Here is a 27,757-nt window from a genome sequence, read left to right on the forward strand (position 1 = left end):
ACCTGGGCACACTGCTGGCTCATGTTCAGTCAGCTGTCAACCAGCACCCCCAGGTCCTTCTCTTCCATGCAGCTCTCCAGCCATTCTTCCCCCAGTCTGTAGCGCTGCATAGGGTTGTTGTGGCCCAAGTGCAGGACCCGGCATTTGGCCTTGTTAAACCTCATCCCATTGGTCTCGGCCCAGCAGTCCAGCCTGTTCAGATCCCTTTGCAGAGCCTCCCTACCCTCCAGCAGATCGACACTTCCTCCCAGCTTGGTGTCATCTGCAAACTTGCTAAGGGTGCACTCGATGCCTTCATCCAGGTCATTGATAAAGACATTGAACAGGGCTGGACCCAGTACTGAGCCCTGAGGAACTCCACTTGTGACTGGCCTCCAGCTGGAGTTAACTCCATTGACCACCACTCTCTGGGCCCGGACATCCAACCAGTTTTCAACCCAGGAGAGTGTGCGCCTGTCCAGGCCAGAGGCTGACAGTTTCTGCAGCAGAATGCTGTGAGAAACTGTGTCAAAGGCTTTACTGAAGTCCAAGAAGACTACATCCACAGCCTTTCCCCCATCCAGTAGTTGAGTGATTTTGTCATAGAAGGTGATCAGGTTAGTTTGGCAAGATCTGCCTTTTGTAAACCCATGTTGACTGGGCCTGATCACCCGGTTCTCTTGCATGTGCTTCATGATAGCACTCAAGATTACCTGTTCCATGACTTTCCCTGGCACTGAGGTGAGACTGACAGGCCTGTAGTTCCCCGGATCCTCTCTGCAACCCTTCTTGTATATGGGCACAACATCAGCCAGCCTCCAGTCTAGTGGAACTTCCCCAGTCAGCCAGGACCTCTGGAAGATGATGGATAGGGGTTTGGAAAGGACATCCGCCAGTTCCTTCAATACTCTTGGGTGGATCCCATCCGGCCCCATAGACTTGTGGGCGTCTAGCTGGGCAAGCAAGTCTCTAACCGCCTCCTCTTGGATCACGGGAGCCTCAATCTGCCCCTCTAACTCTTGGATTTGTAAACAGAAGGAACAACTTTCTTTGCTATTAAAGACTGAGGCGAAGGAGGCATTAAGTACCTCAGCCTTGTCCTTATCCCCTGTCACTGTTATTCCTTCTGCATCCACTAGAGACTGGATATTCTCCCTTGTCCTCCTTTTCCTGTTAATGTACTTGTAGAAAGACTTTTTGTTGTCTTTCACAGACTTAGCGAGTTTTAATTCTAGTTGGGCCTTGGCCCTCCTGATTTTTTCCCTGCACGATCTCACTTCGTCCCTGTAGTCCACCCAAGATGCCTGTCCAGAGCACATAGAGCTTCTTCTTCTTATTGATGCATCTTGAGATCTCCCTGCTCCACCAAGCTGGCTTTTCCCCCCGCCGGCTCCTTTTCCGGAACACAGGGATGGCCCGCTCTTGAGCTGCTAGGATTTCATTTTTCAAGAGCGCCCAACCCTCATGGGCTCCCTTGCCCTGAAGGAAATGCATGAGTGTTATTTTATTGGCATTAGTTGTCATGTAGCTTCTCAAAATTAAAATTGGGAACCCACTAGAGAAGTGTTCAGTTGTGCTGCAGTCGTGGTAAGAAGTTTTGGTAAGAAGAGAAAAATAAGTTATTTCACTCCTTTAAATCTTTATCGTCTTATGATGTAGGAGATGATTGGAGAGTAGACATAAAATCTTAACAGGTCTTTTAAAAGAAGTAACTACCCTGAGTGCTCATGTATGATGTCCTGTGGCAGGTAAAAAAACAGTTCTCAGGATCATTTACAGAGTTTTAAAAATTCCCAATTCCATCTCAAGGGGGATATAGTGCCAAAGGGTATTACCTATGAACTCACTCTCCCTTTGAGGATGAGGCAGTCTGGGCTTGAACTAGCCCAAATGTAGCAAATGAAGTGTTGTCTGAGTATTTCACTGGGAAACAACGTACTGTAGGTATTCATTATGGAGCAAAGGCACAGGAGATGATTTTTCAGGGCTGGTTTTACATCAATGGGCCAGGCCTCTGCCAAGAGAAGTTGTTCCTGAGGATCCTCTTCTACTCCCTTGATTTCCTACTTAATTTGCTGATGGTGTGATCAGGTGGTATAAAACTAAGAGCTGTACATCTCTTAGGGATTTTGCCACCTTGTATAAAACTTCAATAGCTTCAGTTGGCAAGTAAGTAGGTTTTTCTAAGATGTTCAGCAGCACAAAGGCTTTTGTTCCAGCTAGTGTGTGTTTTGTGGATTCCCAGGGATGTACATTCATTCACACCATGTAGGATAACAAATTTTCTTTCATTTTTTTAAAGGTCTCCTGACTTCATACAGTGCTAAGCTCCTGCATAAGTTTCCGGATCCTTTCAGCTCCTCACATGCTCATCAGTTTGAAAAATTGGGTCCAACTGGAGCTGTGCAGGTGCATTAGTACCATGGAAACCCAGGCTGTTTCTTCCCAAGGGGGTAAGGGCAAGGAAAAAACAGAGACACAGCTTACAAACCAGCCTTTCTGCATTTCCATATCTGTTCAAAGCCATCACACATTTCTTGTGCAAGATTTGTAACGGCTAGATTAAAATGAATTGAAGCAATATTCCTCCTGCCCCAATTAATAATAATGGATAACATTATTAAGAAGTTTGATTGGATGCTATTGTAATTCATTTGCTTCTCTTCGTTGTGAAATTATGATTGCTGATTTCCCTCACGTTCCTCCCCCCTGCCTTCAGAACATCTTATTTCACATGAGCTGGTCAGCAGGGAAGCAGGTCTACCAGGCATACCACGCACACATATTTTTTAGTAGCAACACTTCTGGCAAAAGCTAAATGTTGAGATGTGCTGCAGTTGTACAGCCAGTTGTGTGACATTCTCACAGCTAGCAAATACATTCATAATTAATTCAGCTTTAAAGGATTTGATTCAGACTTTCAACTCATAAAAATCAATTCATTTCTAGCACAACTGAAGGAGCTAAAGCTATTTACCTCCTGTGCAGGCCCTAGACCTCAGTAATAAATTTGACATTTACATTTTAAACAGCATAAATCCACAAAAGTGTCCTTAACTTTGCTAGAATATTTCAGTATCATGTGGGGGTCACAGTGTTCATGCCCTAAATCAGGAAAACAATTAACCACTAGACTTTTTGAGGTCACTGATGAGCAGGAAAGTAATTAGGTCTAGATCCTCACAGATAAAAATTAGCTGGCAAAATGCACAGATGGACTTTTCAAATAATGCTTAATAAGGTAGGGCGCCTAACTTATATTGATTCCTTTGAAAATCTGACCTTTAGAGCTTAATTTTAAGCTTCCCCATTATGGTTTAAGTATGTGTGAAAACTTAAGTATGCGCTTGAATGCATTTCTTGTAGGAAGATTCTTGCATAGGCAGAATCTGAAACATAATCATCTTAGGCCAAGAAATGCCAAAGGCAGCGATCATCTTGAATCAAAAGGGATTTTGTTGGTGTGTTTTGTGCAGCAGCAGGGTGAACAATGCCCTTTTCCAATTGAGATTAGTTCAGGGAGAACAGCTTTCAAATGAGTTATTTCAAACACATACACGTGTCATTCCAAAAGAAAAATATCTGCCCCTGGCTGTGGTCTGTGGAGCAAGATGGATTGCCAGTCCCTCGATAATGCTCTGTGCTTCTGTTTAACTCAGTTCCTTTTTTCTTTGTTATGCTTATCTTCTTCTGCTCTTATGCCCTGTGACCCCCTGCAGAAGGGCTACTATCCATGATGAGGTAAAGAAAAGAATGTAGGAAGAGTATAAGTTATCAGTAACTCAGGATAAATTAAGTCGGCTATGTAAAGAAGTGGAAATTCATGGTTTAATGAACTGTTATGTTGGATTATCATGGCATAAGATAAATTGAATTTGCTGTATTGTTTTTAAAATTGACCAGCATGAGGCAAAAGACGGCTTTTTTCTAGTATACATTTTTTTTTACCTTAAATGTCACCATCCTCCCCTGAGTTCACCCTGGAGATCAAGAGTTCATTTCTTTTTTGCACTGTGTGATTTCCAGTTCTTGTTTCAGAAAAACCACCCAGGAATAATAATATATGACTGTGCAAACACAAAAGAAAAATTTCCTTGATGGCAGGAATATGAATGAGATACACTGTGTAGCTTGTATTACCTATTATGCATACAAATATATCCCTTGGAAATTTCTAGTCTCTTTGCAGAGCACTTTATAATTTCAAAAGGTTAGTTTTTGACACATTTGAACTCTGACTTTACCTTTTCAGTCCTTTTTTACTATTCCTCCTTATAGCCAGCAGATAACTACCTGTCTGCAGGTGTATGGAATCAGCTGTTTGGAGCTGGTGTCACCTATGTCCTACGTGATGACAAACAAAGGGATGTTAGCTTGAGAATTTTCCTACGCAATTGGGCCATCATGGGGAAAAAAGTTAACTACAGCCCACAGAAAATCAGCTTCCTTATCTAGGATGGTTGTAGAGGAAAACTCACAGCAGTACTATATCCAGGTCTGGGGCCCTCAGCATAAGGACATGGAGCTGTTGGAGCATGTCCAGAGGAGCTCCATGAAGATGATCCAAGGGCTGGAGCACCTCACCTACAAGGACAGGTTGAGAGAGTTGCGGTTGTTCATCCTGCAGAGGAGGACGCTGCAGGCGGATCTTACGGTGGTTTTCCAGTACATAAGGGGAGCTATAGGAAAGATGAGGACAGATTTTTTAGCAAGGTCTGCTGTGACAGGGTGAGTGGTAGTAGTTTTAAACTAAGGAAAGGTAGATTTGGACAAGGAAGAAATATTTTGCAACAAGAGTGTTGAAGCAGTGGAACAGGGAGGCAGTGAAAGCCCCATCCCAGGAAAAATTCAAGGTCAGGTTGGATGGCACTTTGAGCAACTTGCTCTAGTTAAAGATGTTCCTGCTTCTGCGGGGTAGCTGGACTAGACAACCTGGAAAAGTCTCACCCAAAGCATTCTATGATTCTATGATTATAACTGAGCAGCTGAGGGTCAGGGCTGGCTTTCAAAACTGGTTTCTGAGGTAAAGTACTAATAGGAATGATTCCTCAAACCACAGACTTTTATTAGACTTCCACAGCACAACACAGAATGCATCTGAAGGCTAAGAAGGAGTGGTCATCTGAAAGGACTAAGGAGAACACCGAAAGAGATATGAAAATCTTAGGGTCATTGAATGGAACCTGACACTTTTTTGCGTAAATGTTTTACTCTCTTTGGGCAGTTTTACTGAATTTGGGCAGTTTAATATTAATCTCAGTCTGGGATTGATCATCAGTAAGACCACTGTTTCTGAGAGATTATGTAAGCCAGGGAAATGTATTCATAATTTTCAGTAAAGGAAAAGAAATTAAAAAAAAAATAAAGAGTTTGGGGTTGGTTTTGTTTTATTGGGTTTTTTTTTGTTTGTTTGTTTGTTTTTTGACATATTAGGTTCCAGTTCTATTTACCTACCTAGATCCAGGTCAAGAATTCATCCTATTTGGGTAAAGTCCTCACAGTGAAAAATTATAATTTTATAATAAACTTAAGGGAGCTGAAGAATAAAAAGAATTCTGCAATTTGCTGGATTAACCTCAGTCTTATGCAACTGGTGAATTTCCTTTCATTTTTTTTCTCTAAGGATATGCAATTTGTCTATTCTTGTACATACTCTTTATTAAATATAATAAAGAAAAATCTGTTTATTCCCAGGTGCTGGCAATTTATCTTGGACAAGTGTAAAGCAACATGCCATTAAGTTTCTGAAATTGTGTACAAGAGAGTAAGCTTCTAAATCCTACCAAATGGGGGCTAAAATTTGTTCAAGTTGATCTTTAAACTACAAGCAAAATAGGATCCATACAGTGCACAGGTTGCATTTGTATTGGATTAGTTTTATACATTTATGGAAAGCATGGAGCTTTGTACCTCTTACAAGCCTGCTAAGAAAGTGATTAAGACAGTACAAATGTAACAAATGCTATACTGAAGGTGCTAAAACGTCTTGGAAATATAGTTGCATTGTATCATTCATGCTCCTGCTCTGCCCAGAAAGAGTGCAAAACTATTTACTTACTATGGAAATATGAACACAAAGAAAAATGCCATTGATGTTAAATCTATTTCTGTTTTGTAAAGTTTGGATGGAATTATTTTGACATGACTTTAAAAGTTTTGAATGTTATGAATTTCCTGTCCAATACAGAATACCTCGTTCTTTTTTATAGATTGAAAGATTTCTATCTTTCTAGCCCAACTTGTTCCTTGGAAAAGAAACCCAATTCACTGGTTTGACTAGCTCTTGTATATATTTGAAATGTTCCCCCAGCCTTACAGATTACTTTGTGAAAGACCCCTTCACATATTGCACATTCTTATTACCTGCATTGTCACTGTGAAATGTGAGGAGACACTGTATCAAACATTCCTTTTAAAAAAAAATGCAGAATGAAAGAGAAACGAGTTAGAAAATAACATAGGCTTTTGTACCTTTACTGCTTATAGTGAAACGCATACACATGGCAGTTTTGATGGAATTGTAATGCAGATTTATTACCAGAATATACACCTCGCTGTAAAATGCAGTCAAAAGAACAAATAAATCGCAGTGCATAGGAAAAAAAAAAAAAGACAGATAATAAAATGTCTCTTTCTAAAAATCTGCCTTTTTCAGAAATGTTTTCATGAACTTTTTATGAAGTTTCTTGGGTAGACCAAAATAACAAGGAAAAAATGACCTTGAGGTTTATGCTTTGTTCAGAGCAGTGACTTGTCCAATCACTGTAGGAAAGGGTGGCAGATTGTGATTGATGTTTTCAGAAGATCTACAAAGTGAAGTGTATGAATGGTGCCTTAGCTTTCTAACCATGTATGACAAATGCGGGCCCTGTGAGGAGATCTTTATCCCCAGATACTGAGAAAGCACATAGCAAATTTCATATGGATGAGCCTATGAGAAGACTATCTAAAGAGCTAATCTAAAAATCTCATTTTCAGAGTTGATTCTGGTGTTTCAGAAAAGAACATATCCCTTAATATAGATCTTATATCATGAGGATTAGGATGTCAGTGATTAATATAAATTTCATTTTTTAAACACATCATGGGATTTCTGTGGCATATATAAAACACTGAACTTGTTGAACAGCATGTCCCTTTTCAATTACAGCTTTAATGAAGAAATGACTTCTACAAGAAAAACTCTCATGAGCTTAATATTGTAAAAAAGCTTTTTCCCAACAACCCTTAAATCAAATACATTTGGTTGTTCTTAATGAAACAATAACATTTTCATTATCTTGCCAGGCTGCATCATATTTTATAATCAAGTGAACCAACTTTTGTGTCTCCTACCTTTATTTATACTGCTGTACCCTCATGAGCATCTAGAGAGAGGGAATTGTTTGAGAGAAATCTAGTGACAGGCTTCTGAAACAGAAACATTAGTAGTTAGTCACCTAACTCCCATTCAGAGTAAAAAGGATTTGAGTATCGTGTCAGCCATTTGACAGACAGTTAAATAGATTTGTGTATATGACAGTCTATTGCCAAGCTCTCAGAATGAAACTAGACCCAGTGAAAGGTAGTTACAGTGCTAAGCTTGATGATCTCTCAAATGGCAAGAAGATGCAGAGCACCAGTCCACTTGCTAGCATCACCACAAAACCCTTTGATATTTTTCTAGAGATATGCCATGATACTTCAGCCTCGTTGACTTAAAGAATATTCCCTGTTGTTGGGGATTTTTGGCTAAGACTTTCCAGACCTCTGCTAATTAATGTATGCTCTTTATGCAGGTTGTAGGTACTCCTCAAAGGAAAGAGAATGAAACCCCCAGCCAAGTTTATGCTCTGCCATATAACTTCCAGAAATAAAAAGATTTTATTCCACTTACAGTAACCTCAGTTTCTGCCATATTTTTGTGTATGCGTTTGTGGTTTTTTTGTCAAGATCATTGGACCTACATTTCATTCACATCTGTGCAACTTGAAGCCTGACTTCTAAATTACTCTGGAAATCATTTAACTGAGAAAGGCATTACTAAGCATATTAAACAATTTAAACACCTCTTACCTCCACGTGTTCAGTGTGTAAATTGATGTGAAATGCAAAACATGAATTTCCATTCTGTGTTTTTCATTCATATTAATTTCATCATAAATGCTCTTTGTTCATTTCTTGAGCTCCTCTTTTCTTAATCCATCTGCACTTGAACCCTTTATTTTTTCAATTAACATGTAAGTGAAAATGGAGGAAATTTTCATCTATGGGAAACACTATCACAAGGAAAGGTCATCAATTTTCTCCCTGTTGAATTGTTCATTGAATTCTATAAATACAGCAAAATTAATGTTTGTAACCAATTAAATATTTTCAGCTTTATTCAACTTTCTAATATTTTGAATCTTCCTTCAAAACCAGAAGGAATATGTTTGAGTGAAAAATACCTTTCCATGAAATTTTAATGGTAAGGATGTAATACATAATTATGAAGGTGATAAAGGCCAGTTTCTTGTGGTCAAAAAGATATTGAAACTTGCAGTCATCATTTCATTAATGGTGCTGTTGTTTGAATGTCAGTCAACAGGTAGTTATGAGTCACATCTCTTTTCAGTACATTTTGCTTTGTTCACAACAGAAGAAACCAATTAAACTGTAGGACTTCTCCACATAAAGGACTGAAATTCCTTTTGAAAATACATGCAAAATGTCCACATTAACTGTCTTTTCTTTCCTTGGTGCATTTCAGATGTAAATGCAGAATGGATATCACAGATACAGAAATTCTTAGGAAATAATCAAATCAAGTTCCCGGTCTTTTTAAATACCAGCATTGATTTGATTTTTATGTGATAAATTAATAGAGTACAGGAAATCATGCTTGGTTCAAAATGATCACTTCTACTTTTCAACTGTGTAAGGGTTTCTCTACACAGAGAATTTTTCCATCTTCCCTGGAACAGAAGAGTTACTTGGATATATACAGTTTACATGGGAAAAGAACAGGTTTTTTCCTCCAGAAGAGTTATGAAGGTGTGTTTTCTTTCATCCATACAAGGCTTTTTCTCTGGACTACATTGCCCAGAGTCTGCTCTAATCTCTACCCATGGCTGCCCCCAGTGCCTAGTGGGGATTGTAAAATCCTCCTCCAGTGACTTCTGTAGGCAGAAGATGCCTGACTCATAAATCCCTACTGACAGTCTCTTGTTCAGGCTCTGGTACCCATTTTTATTGGGCTCAGAATAGATTAAGAATGGATAATGGGCTCACAATAAATTATGGAGTTAAATCAGCAAATGGCTCTTCAACGTAACTTCGTACCACATATCACAAGGTGTTACTGAAACTTAACACAGTTTTCTTAGCTCATCCATAAGGCAAAAAATACTTTTATAAACAGAATTTTCTGTGGTCACCGTACGTTTTGATTGCGTACGCAAACTGTGCCAAAAGCTTTTTATTTTCTTTCTTCCTTCTCAAATATTTTCTAAAGCCTTGAGTTCTTCTGGGCCTGACATGTGGAGAAACATCACTGTGTGCACTTCAGGTATTTTTTCAGCAGTCCCTATGGTGCTGAGAAAAATTTACTTGCTGCTTTAATGGATGACATTTCTTTGTAAAGTTTCCTTGAAAATAACCTGTGGAAAATAATTGCTCCATCTTCGGTCTGATACAACTTCTGACAATGTGTAAATGTTCAGAAAGCAATTAGTAGTCAAGTGTGGCAGGAGGGAAAGGAATAGAACTCTGTTGACTACATAAACAGAGAAAGTCAACTGTTTGAATTTGCTGAACCTTTTGGAAACATCTACTCTCACAATAGACATGTCTATAGTTGTATTAGATGTTAACACAGACATCCATTGCTATTCCTTCTTGTAAGAGCATTAAATCAGACTTGAAAATTCTCAGAAAAAAAATATTGACTCTAGCCTGAAGACTCAGGAGAGATGATTTTGACTCTGACAATATATTTGTTATCAACTTTTAATATGATATTTTCATTTAATATCTTTCTATTTATTGAGTTCTTGGAAAAAAACTTTTAATTATAACTCCTGCATTGAAGGGCTTAATCATAGAATCATAGAGTCATAGAATTTCTACTTTGGAAAAGACATTTGAGATCATCGAGTCTAACCGTACCTGTTTACTACTAAATCATATCCCTAAGCACTTCATCTACCTGTCTTTTAAATACCTTCAGGGATGGTGATTCAACCACCTCCCTGGGCAGCCTATTCCAGTGCCTGAAAACCCTTTCAGTGATTAATTTTTCCCTAATGTCTAACCTGACCCCCACCACCCCAGTGCAGCTTCAGGCCATTCCCTCTCATCCTATTGCCAATCACCTGAGAGAAGGGACCAACATCCACCTCTCTACAATTTCCTTTCAGGTAGTTTTGGACAGTGATAAGGTCTCCCCTCAGCCTCCTTTTCTCTAGGCTGAACAACCTCAGCTCTCTCAGTCTTCATAAAACTTGTCCTCCAGACCCTTCACCAGCTTCGTCGCCCTTCCCTGGACACACTCCAGGACCTCAATGTCTTTCCTATGTTGAGGGGCCCAAAACTGAATGCAGTATTCAATCTGCAGCCTGACCAATGCCAAGTACAGGGACACAATCACTTCCCTCGTCCTACAGGCCACACTATTTCTGATACAGGCCAAGATGCTCTTGGCCTTTTTGGCCACTTCTTGGCCACACTCATCCAGATCATTGAGAAGGACATTGAAATAAAGACAAAACTGGACCCAGCACTGAGCCCTGATGAATACCACTTGTGGTTGGCCTCCAGCTGGATTTAGCTCCATTTACCATGACTCTTTGGGCCTAGCCATTCAACCAGTTTTTATCCCCGCAGGGGGTGCCCCTGTCCAGGCCAGTGGTAGCCAGTTTCTTCAGCAGAATACTGTGAGAAACAGTGTCAAAGGCTTTACTAAAGTCAAGGTACACTACATCCACAGCCTTTCCATCATCCATTAAGCAGGTAACCTTGTCATAGGAGGAGATCAGGCTAGTTTGGCAGGACCTGCCTTTTATAAGCCCATGCTGACTGGGGTTCATCACCTAGTTGTCTTGTGTGTGCTGTGTGATATCACTCAAGATGACCTGTTCCATGACCTTCCCCAGCACCAAGGTTAGACTGACAGACCTGCAGTTCCCTGGATCCACCCTCTGGCCCTTCTTGTAAATGAGTGTAACGTTCGCCAGTTTCCAGGCAAGCGGAACTTTCCCAGTCAGCCAGGACTGCTGGCAGATGATGGAAAGGAGTTTGGTGAGCACCTCTGCCAGCTCCCTTAATACCCTTAGGTGGATCCCATCTGGACCCATGGACTTGTGAATGTATAACTGGCTGAGCAGGTCTCTAACCATTTCCTCTTGGATTATTGGAGCTTTGTTCTGCTCTTCCTCCCTGTATTCTGGCTTGTGAGACTGAGTACCCAGAGAACTTCTTAATTTACTATTAAACACCGAGGCAAAGAAGGCATTAAGTACCTCATCCTTATCCTCATCTTTTGTCACTATTGTTCCCCCTGCATCCAGTAAAGGATGGAGATTCTCCTTGGCCCTCCTTTTGGTGTCGGTATTTTTGTAGAAGGATTTTTTATTATCTTTCACTGAATTGGACAATTAAAGTTCTAGTTGGGCTTTAGCTCTTCTGATTTTCTCTCTGCATTGCTCTACTTCATGCTTGTAGTCCTCCTGAGATGCTTGCCCCTTCTTCCAAAGCTCATATACTTTCCTCTTTTTCCCCAGATCCACTTAAAAAAAGTGCCAAGCTGATTTTCTTTGCCACCGGCTCATTTTTCAGCACATGAGGATGACCTGCTCTTGTGCCACCAGGATTTCCTTGTTACAGAGCATCCAGCCCTCTTGGGTTCCTTTGCCCTTTAGGACTGCTTCCCAAGGAACTCTTTCAACCAGCATTCTGAACAGTCCAAATTCTGCCCTCCAGAAGTCCAAGGTGGCCACTCTACTGATTCCCCCCCTCCCCCTCGTTACTTCTTCTAGAACTGAGAATTCTATCATCTCATGATCACTGTTCCCTCCGGGCGTCCTCCAGCTGTCACATCTCCCACAAGGCCTTCTCTGTTCACAAACAACAGATCCAGTGGGGCAGCTTGCCTAGACGGTTCACTTACCAGTTGTATCAGGGAGTTGTTGTCCACACACTTCTAGACTGTTTCCTCTCTGCAGTGTTTTACTTCCAGCAGACATCTGGTAAGTTGAAGTTTCCCACAAGAACAAAGGTGATTGACTGTGAGACATCTCACAGTTGCTTGTAGAATATCTCATTATCTTCTTCTTCTTGGCTGGGTGGTCTGTAGCAGACTCCCACCATGCTATCTGCCTTATTGTTTCACTGATTTTGACCCATAGACATTTAACCCTATCATCACCAACACTGAGCTCAAGACAATTGAGATGCTCTCTAACACAGAGGGCTATCCCACTGCTTTTTGTTCCTTGCCTATCCCTCCTGAAGACTTTAATAGCCAACCATGGCAACACACCAGTTATGTGAGTCATCTCACCACATTTCTGTGATGGCAACTATATCATAGTTTTCTTGCTGTACAATGAGTTCTAGTTCCTCCTGTTTGTTGCCCATGCTGTGTGCATTGGTGTAGTTGCACTTCAGTTGGTCTATTGATCCCACAGTGCTCCTGAGGGGAAGAGCCTCAATTCCTAAGTGAATACTCCTTGTAGTTTCTAACCCATCAATAACCTCTGCATCTTTGCTGCCACTTGAAGTGCTATCCTCCACTTCCTTTAAAGTGGTAACCTCTCCTGGCAGATGTAAAATAAATTGCTTTTTTAATGAGTATTTAAATAGAGTCAGTCAGATTTGAATCTCTCCTATCTCCTGTGCAAAGCCAAGGAATCTGACAGAAATCTTCTGTCTTCAGTGTCTAATATCAATGTGTTTATCATTAGTTCTCATCAGAGCTGCTTAATGATGGACCATAAATGTCCAAAGTTCCTCTGCTGTTCTAGTCAAAGTGCTTTCACATGCCTGGCTCTGTCTTGGCACGCAGGAAGCAACATGTCATCACTGTTCTCTCTCAGGCATGTTGCTAGTGGCCCCAAAGAATCCCACATGGGAAATCATAGTGTTTATTCCTTTAACAGGACTTCAGTCCTTCAATCTTCTACCTTCCTTAGCCTTTACATGCAAGTTAACATTGTGTTTGTATATTTACGGCCTTGCTGTTGTGTTTCTTCTTGAACAGCTCCCATGCTCCAAATCTGAGAGATATCCCCCTCTCTCATAGCTGTTGCCATTTGTTACCATTATTTGTACTAATTTTCTCCTCTCTGTTTTATTTCTAGTCAAGCCTTGTCAGCTGTATATCTGCTAGTCCTACCAGTCTGCTAAGCACTTCCTGTCATGTTAATAAAGAGGAATGTATCTCGTTCTGTAATTTTTACCTATAAAATGACTCTAATTCTGCAAGTGCTAGCATGCCAGTAAATCAAGTTATCCTTAAGAAGCCAAGATGATTCCAGTGGGGTCTATGTCTCACAAACAGAAGCATCAGCTTTCATGGAGTTTTATGAAAACTGGAACTGTATACACTTAGCTGAGATGACATTATCCCTCACATCACGCTGAGCTAAGAAGAGGGATTTTACTTATAGCACAAAACTGAGAATTCTGGAAGCTCAATATTTTTTTCACTTAGTTTGGCTAAAAATATATGGGACAAGAATAGCTTCTTATGCATAGTACGTGCATATCTGGGTAGAGGTATTTACTCACACAGAATGTGTGGAGAAAGGAAGAGTGGGAAGATCTCTTTGATTTCACTCCTTTCACTCCTAGTGTCTGACCTGACAGCTGTCAAACTCTTTCATAAGGCAGAAACAGTTTTCAAAAATTTGATATTTAAGCAGAAGATCCCACTGATGAAACAATATCTCTGCTGGCACAAATTTCTTCTGTCATTCAAACCATACATGTTATACTAAAGTATCCAAAGTCCTGAGAAATCCATCAGACCAAAAGAAGCACGATAAGAGAACAAGTCTGGCCTGATACAGAACCCTTAACTCCTACAAATAAAAGCACAATAAGGACAGAGATAAGATACAGAGAATCAGCGTAGATTCCCTGCCCCCGTTCTATATTTTTCTTTGCTAATGTTGTATTAAACATTTAAAAATACACTTTCAGAAATGCACGGGGCTTTCACTGTAAAATTCTTAATGACGCTAATAGGCATCACATGACTTATTTCCCACACATGGCTTTGAACATCTATCTTCTGTATGATAGAATTTCTTGTTCCACTGTCATTTCAGTGCCACTTGTGCCACTCACATTTCAGCATCTTCCAGTAGAGCTTTAAGATCTGTGAGATGTTTTCTGTGAGTCACTTGTTCTCTTACCTGTGCTTTTATTTGTTTCTTTATGATTTAAGGTATTAATAAGATATTTAAGGTATTAATAAGATATTTAAGGTATTAATAGAGTTTTACTTGCCTAGAAGTAATTATTTCTGTTTCTTTATTTTTTTTTTTAAATTTATTTTTTTATTTCTCTTTTTAACACCAATATAACTATAGGGTGACCAAGCACTCCACTCACAGTTGTTCACGGGAACTGGAAGTTTCAGTGAAGTGTGGATCGTAAGAAGTGCATAACTGGACTTGTGTAAAGCATGTGACACTGTCACATGCAACATCCTTGTCTATAAATTGGAGGGACATTGATTTGACAGAAGGACCGCTCAGTAGATAAGGAATTGGATGGATGGTTGCACTCAAAGAGTTGTGGTTAATGGCTCAATGACCAAGTGGAGATTGGTGCAAGTGGCATTCTTCAGGGGTCAGTAGCAGGACCAGTGTTATTTAAAATCTTTTTTTGAGACTTGGACAGTGGCATTGAGGGAACCCTCAGCAAGTTTTGCTAAGCTGTGTGGCATGGTCGATGTGCTGGAGGGAAGGGATGTCATCCAAAATAACCTTGACAGGCTTGAGAGGTGGGCTTGTGCAAATTCCATGAAGTTAAGCAAAACCAAGTGCAAGTTCTTGAACTTATGTTGGGGCAATCTCGAGCAAAAATACAGTCTGTGCAGAGAATAGATTGAGAGCTGCCCTGTGGTGGAGGGCTTGGGAGTGTTGATTGATAAGAAGCTAAACATGAGCCACCAGTGTAGACTTGCAGCCCAGAAAGCCAACCTTATCCTGAACTGCATCAAAAGAGGTGTGAACCAGTGTACCGAGGGAGGTGATCCCCCCCTATATTCTCCTCTTGTGCAACCCTGCCTGGAGTACTACCTCCAGCTTTGGGACCCCCAACAGAAGAAGTATGTAGACCTGTTGGAGCAAGTCTAGAGGAGGGCCACAAAGATTATCAGATGGCAGGAGCACCTCTCCTACGATGACAGCGTCACAGAATTGGGGTTGTAAAGCCTAGAGAAAAGAAGGCTTCCGAGGAGACCTTATAGCAGACTTCTAGTACCTAACTGGGGCCTACAAGAAAGCTGGAGAGTGACTTTTTACAAGAGCACGTAGGTATGTTCAGATTTTAACATACGGGTAGTTTTAGAGGAGTAAAAATTTTGTCAGCTGGCTTGGGCTGACGATGAAACAATGTAATGGTGCCAAAAGAGACAAGTTAGAGGAAATGTCCTGTCATCTGAGAAACGGAGGACTTTGTAACAACTGTGGAAATTCTAGCTACTCTACAGCAACACCTCCAGTGTTAAAACAGTGAATTTACATGCATGAGACAGTTCAGTGACTGAACTTTAACAATATCCGTATATTTTAAAAATTTCATCCCTCATTTGCCTGATATGCAGAAACAATTCCTGTGGCACAAAGACCGTCACTGTAGCATTGAGAGTGAGGTAGAGAACTATTAATAAGTTTTTAATCTTTCATTACCTGAGGTGTTCAATGAAATTTTCTTTGCTATGAAGGAGTTCAGCAATTTATAGAACTGTGTCATACTTTGAAGTAAAACTAAGAGGGTAGCCAGCACAGCAAGATCACAGCTATACTTCTTCTTAGACTGTGAAAATTCTAAATATTTACCTTACCTTACTGAAGTGGCAGAAAGGAAGGAAATAAGTAACTAATGTCAATAATTTAGTTAAAGAGCAGAAAAGATATGTGTACCTCAGAGAACACATTTTGCAAATTAGAAGACAGGGGTTTTTCTTGCTTCCTTTCCTGGCAACTGGCTGATAACTCCTTCTCACCCCCAATCATGACAACATCAACAACAGTAAAAACCTGAGCTATTAACATCCCAAAACCACTTTGGTAAAAAGTATGTCCCTGGAAATCCATCTTAGCATTTCAAGATGTGGGTTTTAAGCACTTCCAGAACTGCAGAGGGAAACAGATTTTTTTCATTAAAGTGACTACATTTTGGTTGCTTGTAAATCACCATTCAAGAATTAGGTGAACAAAGCTGATGAATAGGATAAATTGCTTCCAACAAAAGTGCCAGATCACATGCATCAAACAGACCAAAAAGATATTTTCTCTCCCTTTATTCAAGGGATATAAATTGTGCTTTAGAAGCAAAGATTTCTCTGCATGGTGGGACGGAAAAGAATCTAGGACTTTTAAACCCAGGGAGCCTTTGAAAGCTTTTTTAAAAATTATTTTTTCCTGCAGGATTCTACTGAGCTTAATGAACCTAGTGGGCTTGGCAGGCAGTCCTGCTGGGTCCTGCAGCATGTGGGAAGTTTGGTTGCTCTGGTGTTCATCCATCCCCACATTGCATCTCAAAGCAGCGGCTCCACCAGATGTTCTAATGGAGCATCTCTGCCAGCCCAGCTGATAAGCAGTTACAGTTTTAAATTATTTGCCTGCTAAATTACCCTTGTACACTGGAAGCTACGTGCACACTCATATGCTAACAGGCAACTCACCTACAAGCCTAGCAGGCGTAATAGTCCTAAAATGGAGACTTCTCAAGCCATTTGCACATCCCTTGCAAATCTCAGATCAAAGAAAGCATTTTATTAAATCTGCATGGAAAATATCTCCTTCACAGAAAGAACTTCTGTAGTTATTTCCACCAGCATCACTACTTTTATTGTTTGAATTTACAGGCTGTTATGTAGTAAGTTGAATGGCTAAGAAGCAGTCTTACCACACTGCACGAAGGTGGAATATGAATATATAAAAATAAGGGTTTGTTTTTTTAATAAAAAACAACAGTTTATTTAGGCCTGCAAATCCCATTAGAATTCAGTAATAGCCTTAATCTTAATCACTATAGGATTTTAAAGTCTCACCAAAACTAAGCAAGTCCTCTGTAATTCAGATTATATTGAGGTATACCATCAAATGGTTTATTCTCAAAAGAAAAGAGATAACTGATCATAAAGTTCACATCAAAGGCAATGTTAGCATTATTTAGAAGATATTTAGGAAAGCAAAAAGGCATCATCATCTACCCCTGAGCTGAATGTAGGAAGTATAGAATAATTCACTCATTGAAAATATTGTATTAAATCCATTTAATCTCCGTCTGTTAACCCTGCAGTTCTGCTTGTCCTCTCAAGTTCCCGTGCTGTTGACTTTGTGTTTAATTACACTTCTCTAGGGTTTGAAGTAAGAATTGTGTGCGAGCTTGACCTGCCTCCAATGAAATCAATAGCAATATTTTCACTGATTTCAGTGAAAAATAATCAGGCTTTATGATATGTAAAAAAACTAATCAGGAAACTTATAGAAGCATCTGTACATTGGGAAAAGTCACATATGTGCTGGGGTGGTCCAGCAAGAGCCCTCCAGCCCAAAATTGTGGAGGTATTCTTTCTCTCTGTCCTTTGTCCCTGATCACTGCAGTGTTTTAAAGCAGTTTTGGTGTCAGTATCACGGGATATAAAGTTGGGAAAATACACCTATGCAGAGTACAACACCAATGTCTAAACTTGTGGCACCTTTTTGATCTACATAACCATCTCTGAATTTTCTTAACATTGCTGTATTTGCGTGCTTCTACATTAATGCTTAGCAAACACAGAAAGGAAACCTGATTTATGTATTTCCAGTGGTTAGGCTTTAGAAGCACATGAAGATACATGATCTATTTCAATATGGTATTTTCACAGTTTCATTACTGTAGGAATGTCTAATATATCACTGCAGATTACAGACTAAAACTACTGGAGAGGAGTGTAGCCCAAGCCAAATGTCTGACAACATGGGGTGCTTTTAATATCTTTTATAAACCTTTTCTGTAACTTCTGTTTTGGGACCCGGCCTATGCATTGTTTAGTTTAATGCGGTTTCATTGGAGTATGAATCAAAGAGATTTCAGAGCTTGGAGACCTTTGAATAATGAGGAAAAGGTGAACTGAAAAATTGTATTTCCTCAAGTTTCATGGCCCAAACAGCCTAAAACTAAGTAGCCATCTTTATCACCTCACACTGCCTTTCCTCTTTCTGTCTGTTGCTGCGAAAGGTCAAACCACTTTGGACAGAGACTGAATTTTTCCTGTTTTGAAATTCAACAAATTGCAGGCACCATAGCTTTTCAGGAGTGAAAATTAGGCCTTTTGATCTTGAAGGCAAAGAGCTTTGAAGATTACATGACGTGAACAGCGGCAGCATAGAAACGTCTGTACTTATATTTTAAACATAGTGTGATGTAGCTTACTGAAGCATTTAGGCTGGGGAAGGTGGGCTTATTTTTTTGCTTCTTTTTAGTGACTGACATATTCTAAGCATGTTGACAAATCAAATCTGTGGGGAAAATACACTTTTATATAGTGTTCTGAGTAGCTGAAAGGAATTCAGGCCCTATTGATTTTGCCTCCACCTTTATTAACTAACTTTTGGATTTATTGGTATGTGGAGATATGATCTACAGAGAGAGGAGCTACTGATGGCAAAAATATTTACTAGAATATTCTAATAGAGTTAAGTTCTCACAGGTAAATGAGCTGCATAAAATTTGTACTGTTCTACCTTCTCCTAAACCTGTTTTGAGTTGTGAAAGAAATTTGGGAAGCCTGATCTGAACAAGTCTAAGGAATTACAGACTTTTGGTTTGTTTTCATTCACTATGCTTCAAACAACACTTTAATTTCTGTTTTCTCAGAAGCTATTTTCTACTATTGCAAGCTTTTCGAAGTGCATCAGGTTAGATCAAGTTTTCTTAACTTATTTTTACTGTGTCTTCTTGGTAATTTTAACCAAAGTTATCTGAAGAGGAAGTAATATATCCAGATATAACAAGACAGAATATCAGATGTTCCAGAAAAGAGAAAAGTACCGCCTTCTACCTGAGAAGTGGGACAAATCTGTAGTTGCTTCCTAGAAAAACTATCTCCATAGGAATCTGGGAGACACCAAAAATCTTGGACACTCTGCAAGGTTGGAGTAAAATGAATTTACAAGTTGATTAGACATTGGTATCAGCCACTTTAGTATCCCTGAGCTAAATCCATTGGTGCCTTGTTACAGCCCAGCTGCATGGAAGAGTTTGCTTTATCTGCTTGACCATAATGAGTTACAGGATGTTCTACAGTTTTCTTTACAAGCCCAGACCAAGGGCTTTCAAATTTGGACATTTCATGTCATTGCACAAACTTAAGGCCTTAAATCATTGTGAATTACTGTGTTAAAAGTAGACTAAATATTCCCTTCCACTATGTACTTAGGCTAGTGGCTACAGTCTCTCTCAAAAAATAAATATTTTCTGTGCCGGTTATGATGCTACAAATAAATTTCTTATAGCAAAATCTCTTTCAAATCATTATCTGGTAAAACCAAAAAAACTTCCAAAATAGAAGTCGGATAAAATAGAGAATTGGCCCCACAAAGAGTAGGAGCTTTATTTAGCAATAACAAATGTCATTAGGAGATGCTGAGTACACTTAGCACCTCTGAAATCAGGCTCTGGATTCATTTCACTTGACTGTTGAATCAAAATACAAGTTCTGGCAGACAACTGTAAGAGGCAGAATGGGCAAATGACTACTGCAGTGCAGCTTTAAAACTGGAAAATTAAATCTTCAGTTTGTATTTTTGAATAAAAGGTAAATATCTTACAAGATTCTCAGGATTGTGTGGGGGTAAAGTTCTAGTGAGAAAGCTTGCATGAGCTGGCAAAGGCAACTTTTCAATTTTCAGAAAAAGTTTAAATGTACATCTGACCTGGACTATGGTAGGGTGTGTTTAACCATCCTCCAGGGGCAGTGGACAAAAAGTAAAAGACAGAAAGAAAAATAGTTCAAAACCCTGGCGAGTTTCATCCTACTATCCCCTGTCTTGTCACACTACCTTGCATTTTATGTGATATGACATGATATATGTTAGCATAATTCAGAAAAATATGATGCAAAGTGATATGGCGTGGTGGAAATTTGGACAGAAAAAAAAAAAAGAAAAAAAAGACAGCAGAAGAACTGATCTTCCTTGAAGAATAATGCTGGTGTGTCTGGGGGAATGATGGATCACTTTGTTCTTCTTTCTTCTAAAACATTTACTATGTCACTAACATTTCATATCACTGCAGAATTACACCATACTGATAGCATATTGATAATCACAAGGACTCAGCAGGTCATCATCCTCAACACTAGAAGAGCAAAGAATGTAAAAGAGAGGCATATAACTCTGTATAACACAGGTCTGCACAAATGCAATCACATACTTGAATGTTCCTAACGTTACTGTTATGGACCAAAAGAAACATATAACTGTAGCAAAGGAGCTCTGAGACAAATTCACTGGTCCCAGGAAAATGGCAGGAGATTGTAACTTGTTAGCTACAGGTGTTTGATAAAGTTGAGAGCTCAGAGCATGAAAACTTATAAAATAGTGTAGAGATAAGACCTTAATAAATGTCAAAAATCCCCAAAACATTCTGGCAGGAGTGAAACATATATCACAGATAAAACACTTATGAGATGACATTTAGAAATGTAATCTTTCCTCTTTCTGTTTTAGATCACCTCAATATTTTATAAGACATAATCTAAAAACCAGCAAGGTAAAGCAGATTCTTACATTCTTTAGTAGAGTTTGAATAAGACCTTAGTGAAACAACAGAAGCCTTAGCTTTAGACAAAAGAAGTGTAATTGGGAAACTTCCCGTTGATTTCAGAGGACACTGGACTGGATCCACAGTAAATTGTCTTTTTACAGAATCCTTCACTGTAACAAACTTAATAGGACACATGTTAATTAGATCAAAAGTTGCTTTTGAGGTTTTTGTTGGATTTGTATGTTTGTAGTTTTTAAACGAGACTTCAGTCTGTTTCTGTGACTTAAATGCCTTTTTTTTTAAAAAAAAAAATTCCTCTGTTTCATTTATACATAAAAAGGAACAGCTTTTCTCCTGTCTTTTGGCAATCAGTGTTTTTTCCACTCAAGCAGCCTTCTATTTATTCTGTACGAAACTATTCACTCATGTGAAAAAAATTCTAGCTCTTCCAATTTTCGTTTAATTTGTTTTGGTATCTTGGAGTGACTCAGAGATTCAGTTTTTCCAAGTACATAATTTTTAGCTTTACTGCTTGAGTTGTAAGTAACACAGGAAACAAAAAGCAACAGCAGAATAACAAGGTACACAAAGAATATTGTTTTGTTACCAAAATTAAGTTCTGATAAAGTAAAAATCTGTTATGTAATGTTCCCTAGTGAATCAAGACACAGATATACTATAGGGGTAAGTGGTTAGTGATATTTTTTGTTATCACACTATGAAGCATTGAAAATTATTCTAATCTCCAAAACCAAACTTGTTAGTTTGTCCTGTTTTCCCATTTTTCAGTCTTCTCATTCATTGAGAAAAGGAAAATTAATACAATTAATCTTTAAGTCATCTTTAGAGATCTACCTACATCCAAACTGTTAACCTACCAACACTACCACATTGCATTTCACTACGACTGAGTCGGCTCTGCTCAGCCATGCATGGGCTCTGACTAACATACCACTCACTTTGCAGTCTATCCATTAGAATCTACCAGCATTCATAACAAATTAAGCACCCATTCTTTTGTGGGCAGTTTTTCTTTGTGACTGACGGAAATTATCAAAGACCAGCAGGAAATTCAAATAGTGCTCAGCTAATTCCAAAGACAGAATTAACATAGAGAAGACCCATCGGAGCATGATTCAAAATAATAGCCATTTTATACACATTTTTAGGGTAAGTACAGTTGTCCTTTAAATGTTTGCCTCTTCCACCCCCTCCCCCCTACACCTCCCTTCTCTTCTTGGCTGTACCTGCGCTTAAACAATTAAGACATCTAAATTTAAGTGAGATGAATGCCTCCCTAGGAAAACATACTAGAACAGAAATAATGTTAAGTCTAGAACAATGTCCATACTATGTTTTTGAAAAGGCATAGGTATGGAAAGTCAGAAAGCTGGGTCTTTAAAACAATATTGTCACTAAAGACCAATGAAAAAACAGGGAGGAAAAGGGGTATTGAGAAAGAAGGGTTGTTGGGAAACAGATATCAAAAGGGAGATTTTATTCTGTCACTGCATGCATAGCCATGCAATCCAAACAACAGTATTGGGAACTGAGAAGATGGTTTGACTATGACGTGAGTGGCCCAAATAAAATGAAAACTCAAAACCAAATGTGCAAACTGCAGTTACAATATAAGCATGATGAATGGATAGGAGAATAACAAATGTTCCAGGGTTTATGTCACTTCTTCTGTAAGACAGATATGTGTTCTACTCAAATCAAATTATCTGTGTCTACATGAGTCTATTACCTTCCTGCAACCTCCACCTCGTACTTTTGTTGGCCTTTATGACATCAACATTTTCCTTATTTTCTTCCCTTAATTGTTGTTTTTCTGTAATTGTTTAAGGCTTCTGTTCTGTTCTTTATGGACTTTTGGTGGTGGTCTGTACACAAAAGAGATTTCCTTTCTTCCTACTGTAGAATTGCAGTTTTAATGAACCTGTCAGATGTTCATTTCAAACAGCCCTCTCTTCAGATGCATTCATTTACTGCTTCTGACTGTTTGAAGGCTTACTGTTTACTTTTACAGACTGTTTCTTAAGGTATATCTCTTCAAAACAAACCTTCCAATTCTTTTTCAGGTTGCTTCTTTGAGGTATGTGGTCAAGGCACAAAGGAAACAAACTGTTATTTGAAGCATTGTGCTCTTTTCAACACAAGTTCTCTGATGCCTCAGGAGATCTGCAGCTGAGGAAAGAACTACATTTCTCTCCAACAAACAAAACAGCAAGGGATTCAGAAACTATTCCTTGGTGTCCTGAATAAAATGTTGATGATATTAGCTCTTTCTATCTGTCTTTATCAGTCTTTTATTCCCAAAACACACAGCGAAAACTTTCATCATGTTTCTGTTAGCTGGGGAACTTCTTGTCAGTTGAACAAGACAGGTGGTGTGGATGGAAAATCAGAGTTGAGGCTAAAGTCTTTCATTTCTGACATTCTATAAGGAAAAAAAGTCCCTTTGGCTAAGTTTTTACAGCTTCATGTGTGACATTTTGTCATTAAACTTGACTTGAGATTGGGTGCTATTTCTACCAGGATAAAGAAGAGAGAAATATGTCAGAGAAGCATACATGGGAGAAGCTCTCTGTTCTAAGGGTTGTTTAAATGCTGTTTTTGTTAATGCTGAAGAATGAAACCCACAGAATCACCACAGACTATAGGGGTTACTATATTTTTTTAAAAAAAGCATTGCTCCATATACTGTTGGAAGCTTTTTGCCTAACTCTGCATTGTCCAAACAAAACACTCAATAAATGATCAACAGAAGACTAAAAGTAGTAAAAAATTAAAACATGTAACATAAGAAAAAATATTCTTCAAATGAAATGTAATTTCTGGTAGTAAGTAACACAAATTTGATTAAAAAAAAAAAAAAAAGGCCTGGTGAATGAATTTTGGTGAACTAGGACAAAATAAAGGAGATAAAACTAAAAAGTGTGACCACTCAAAGTATTGCTAACGAGGCACTGGACCATATTTTGCAGAATCCCTTGGATGATAAGGCTAACAAAAAAATTGTGCTGTGCTTATTGCATTGATCTGGCTGGCTGGCTAAAATCACATGGCTTTGCTTACCCAAACAACTTAGATACAACAGAAAGCTGAAGATGTACTTTTGAAATGTTCAGCTGTGCAGTAAACACTGTTTTTCCCCTTACCAATGACTAGGCAAATATAACATTTTTTTCATAGGCTAATTAGACATATGAAATAGATTTTGGTGTCTGAACAGGATTTTAGCTTTGCCTCAAAGAATGACACAATTCAATATATGCATACAAAAAAAAAAAATGTTTTGGCATTTACCCAGTGTCTGGATCTTGGCGACTTCTACTTCTCAACTTGTACTGGTGAAAGATCAAGAGGTGGTCTCATCTCCCCAGCCCATGGCAGGGGGCTGGAATGAGATAATCTTCAAGACCCCTTCCAACCCAAATCATTCTATGACTCTATGATTCTATGATCTTTCAGAACCAAGACAGCCAGCATTGTTTCATTGTTTCCTTGTACAGTAGCCCTGTGATCAATATACTCACTGAGACTGTGGGACATTCATATTCAATTCCCTTATTCTCCTAAAGAGATTTGCATTCCTGTGAAAAAACATGTACTTGATTGGTTTAGCCATCAGGCTAGATAGAAGGTCCTCTGGGATGGGTGGATGGATGATGCTTGTGGCATGTTTTCCTTCTTGCCTGAAGCAACAATTTTGCATGCATGGCTAACATATTTTTATTGGGACCAAAATGATAAACGGGATTCAGTCACTGGAGGTTTATGTTTGTTCCTAAGGATTTTTGCATTTACATTTGGTGTACTCCATGTTTGTGGCTTATTTTGGGAATGAGGATGGGTAACTATGGGTAAAAAAATTATTAAAGAAAAACAATTTCTTCTGTCTCACTCATCTGTACTCTTTTTCTCTGTTTGATAATCAAAAAAAACCCACTAAACTTGTATTTACATATGTACACAAGATGTGCAATATGCTCAATAGCACACTGATATTTGTAATCATCCAATCATAAGGCTATTGGGTGCATTATGGAAACAACTAATAAGATGTTACAATTTGTATTACACATGTATTAGATTACACAGTTTGTATTTAAGGTCTGAAGTCTTTGAAAGTATACATAGTTGAAGAAAATTGCCTGTTTTTCTAGAGACATCAAGCCTGTTCAACCTCTGAGGATTGTCATAATAAGTTTAATACATCACTTTCTATTTTATTTTAAGCATATATATATAACTCAGGGACATTTGGTAACCAGGATAAGTCCTTGGAGTAGAGGCATGGGGGAAGGTATCACACAGAAACATTACCAATGCACAGATGGCTGTCACTTGGCCTTCAGCTTTAAACCTAATAGGCCACCTGAGGCAAGATGACATACATCCTGTCATATCACATGGCTTAATTGCAAGAAACGTTATCACAAAGAAGCATGGATTTTAGCATGAGCCAATGGTTATGCTGAAAATAACAATTTCCATGGCCACAGCCAGTGCTATTGAATTGAGGAGTTAGGTGTGGCTATTTACTAAATCAGTGAGAAATAATTGCCTTTTGTTTGGTGAGGCCTTTTATGAGAAGAGTTTATAGTAGTAAAATGCATGATAAGTATACATAAATTTAATCGCTCAACAAGACTCAGGTGTCAGATACTGTAAATTTAGTTTTATGTTCCTTTTAACTGACTGTTAGCATAACCAATTCATTTCACTAAATTCAGAAATTTTCTGGCAACAGTAAACCTATACGTCATTTTAATTTTTCTTTCAATATGCAACTCAGAATAAAACAGTGTTATGGGCAAAAGAAATAAATGCAGAATTCTTTTGCTCTTTAGAAGAAATAATTTTTGATTACTGAAGTATGAACATGTATCATGTTCGTCAATCTCTAAACAATTAACATGTGCATTGATTTCTGTTAAATATTATTGGAAATATACATGAAAAATCATTATTCTGTAGGCATGGACCTTCTGTCCCCAGTGGTTTTGAATGTGACATTTGGAAATAAGAGCTAGTAGTCATTGAAATGTGTGTTTAATTTAAATGATTCTTAATGTGAAATTGATTTTTTTTTGGTAGAAAATCAACTAAGCTACAGTTTTCTCTAAACATAACTCCCAAGAGATATAACAAGCTAAAACTTTCTTGTTGGCATTTATCAGAAGTTTGTTTTTTCCTGAAATGGTACCTGTGAAGACTATTCCATTTACACCGAGAAAGGAAGAGTGCTATTTTCTTGTACTTAAGTAATATAACTGATCACTTCATCTATCCATATTGCAGGATTGTCAATAAAGTTCTACAAATGCACTGTTACTGGAATATTTTTTCCAAATTTAGTGTTGCAGAGGTGTCCTTCAGTGCTGCAGATGCTGCCACTGTTTGGAGAATACTTAAATATCTGTGAACAGCTAAAGCTGCAACTCTCAAATATATTTCCAGTTAAGCAATGAATGTAATTATGTAGTCTAAACTGAAATGAGAATATGCTTTTCCTAACTTAAAAAATTCTGATACAAGCCCCCTACTTTTTTAGAAAAACAGTTATAGTACATCACTGGCTGGTCATCACTTTAGAAACTTGCCAATTCTTTCAGTGAAAGCATCTGAAGCTTCAGAAGGTGTTATGAAAAGAGAGTAATGATTTAATAAGACCTTAGCAGATCAATCCCAGAATAACCAAATTCTTTTTTACTTCAGCTAAGGAATAGATTGAACTAATATGTGAACATGTCCAGACTCTGCCTAAATCCTATCCAGGTACTGCTTTTCCTGTAGGATAATTTTCAGTAAAAACTTCTGATAAATATTCAGTTGGAAGAGACCATACCCACAGCTGAAATGCAAATCTCTAGTTGATTTGATACATTAAAATCCAAGCTTAAATCCTTATGTATATAAGTGAGTCCATTTTTACAAAGATTCCCTAAATGCAAATATGAAATCACACTGATTTCACAACTGAGATAGCTGTCATATCCACTAGGGGGGCAATGTCAGTCTAATAATATTTTTTTGACATTTGAACATTAAAAACTTAAACACCTGGAGGAGTATTTCTGGAATAACAGATAAGGATTGCTGTAGAAAAAAAAAACCTGCAATGCAAAGCTCCCCACCTTTGTCCTTCTTTCATCTACAGCGTATTCCTGCATCTGCTTCAATGGGGAAAAGTACACTAACCCTGTCACCACTCTGGTATGATTCCTAGAGACACTGAGAAAAACAACATAAATAAATAAAGCTAAGCTAAAGGTATGCAGAAGTTGTTTGCCTGCTCAGAATATAGGAAGGTCTTTGTATTACAGAGCATCCCTTCAAAATAAAATGGAACATTCTGACCCCACTGAAGTCACTGAAACAACATCTTTTCACTAGTGGTTCAGGATCTGTCCAGTGAATCTTAGATCTCCTGGTGCAAAAGACAGCCTCATGTTAAAGGAATAACTAATGCCAGTCCATTTTAGGCCAGGATTATATATGCTTTATTGATGAAGCTATATGCCATTTTAGAAGTTCTTACTTGCAACAGAATAATGTATTATCCCTTGATTTCGGTGGTCTATTAAAAATTCCATAAAACCTGATGTGAAAAGTGTTTCTTTTCACCATGTCCCACCTAAGTAGAAAAAGATAGTACAGTCTTTTTCTTTAAATCAAAAAAAGAGATAACAATGGCTATATTTATTAAACAAGTTTTTTTATGACTGTACAACAGCATTAGCTACTCAGACAAAGAAAGCTGAGTGATCTGCCAAACTGACAAGAGCTGATTTTGCCTGACTGTCTTAGTAACACT

This window comes from Cuculus canorus, chromosome 2, assembly GCF_017976375.1.
Source record: "Cuculus canorus isolate bCucCan1 chromosome 2, bCucCan1.pri, whole genome shotgun sequence".
NCBI classification, from domain to species: Eukaryota; Metazoa; Chordata; class Aves; order Cuculiformes; family Cuculidae; genus Cuculus; species Cuculus canorus.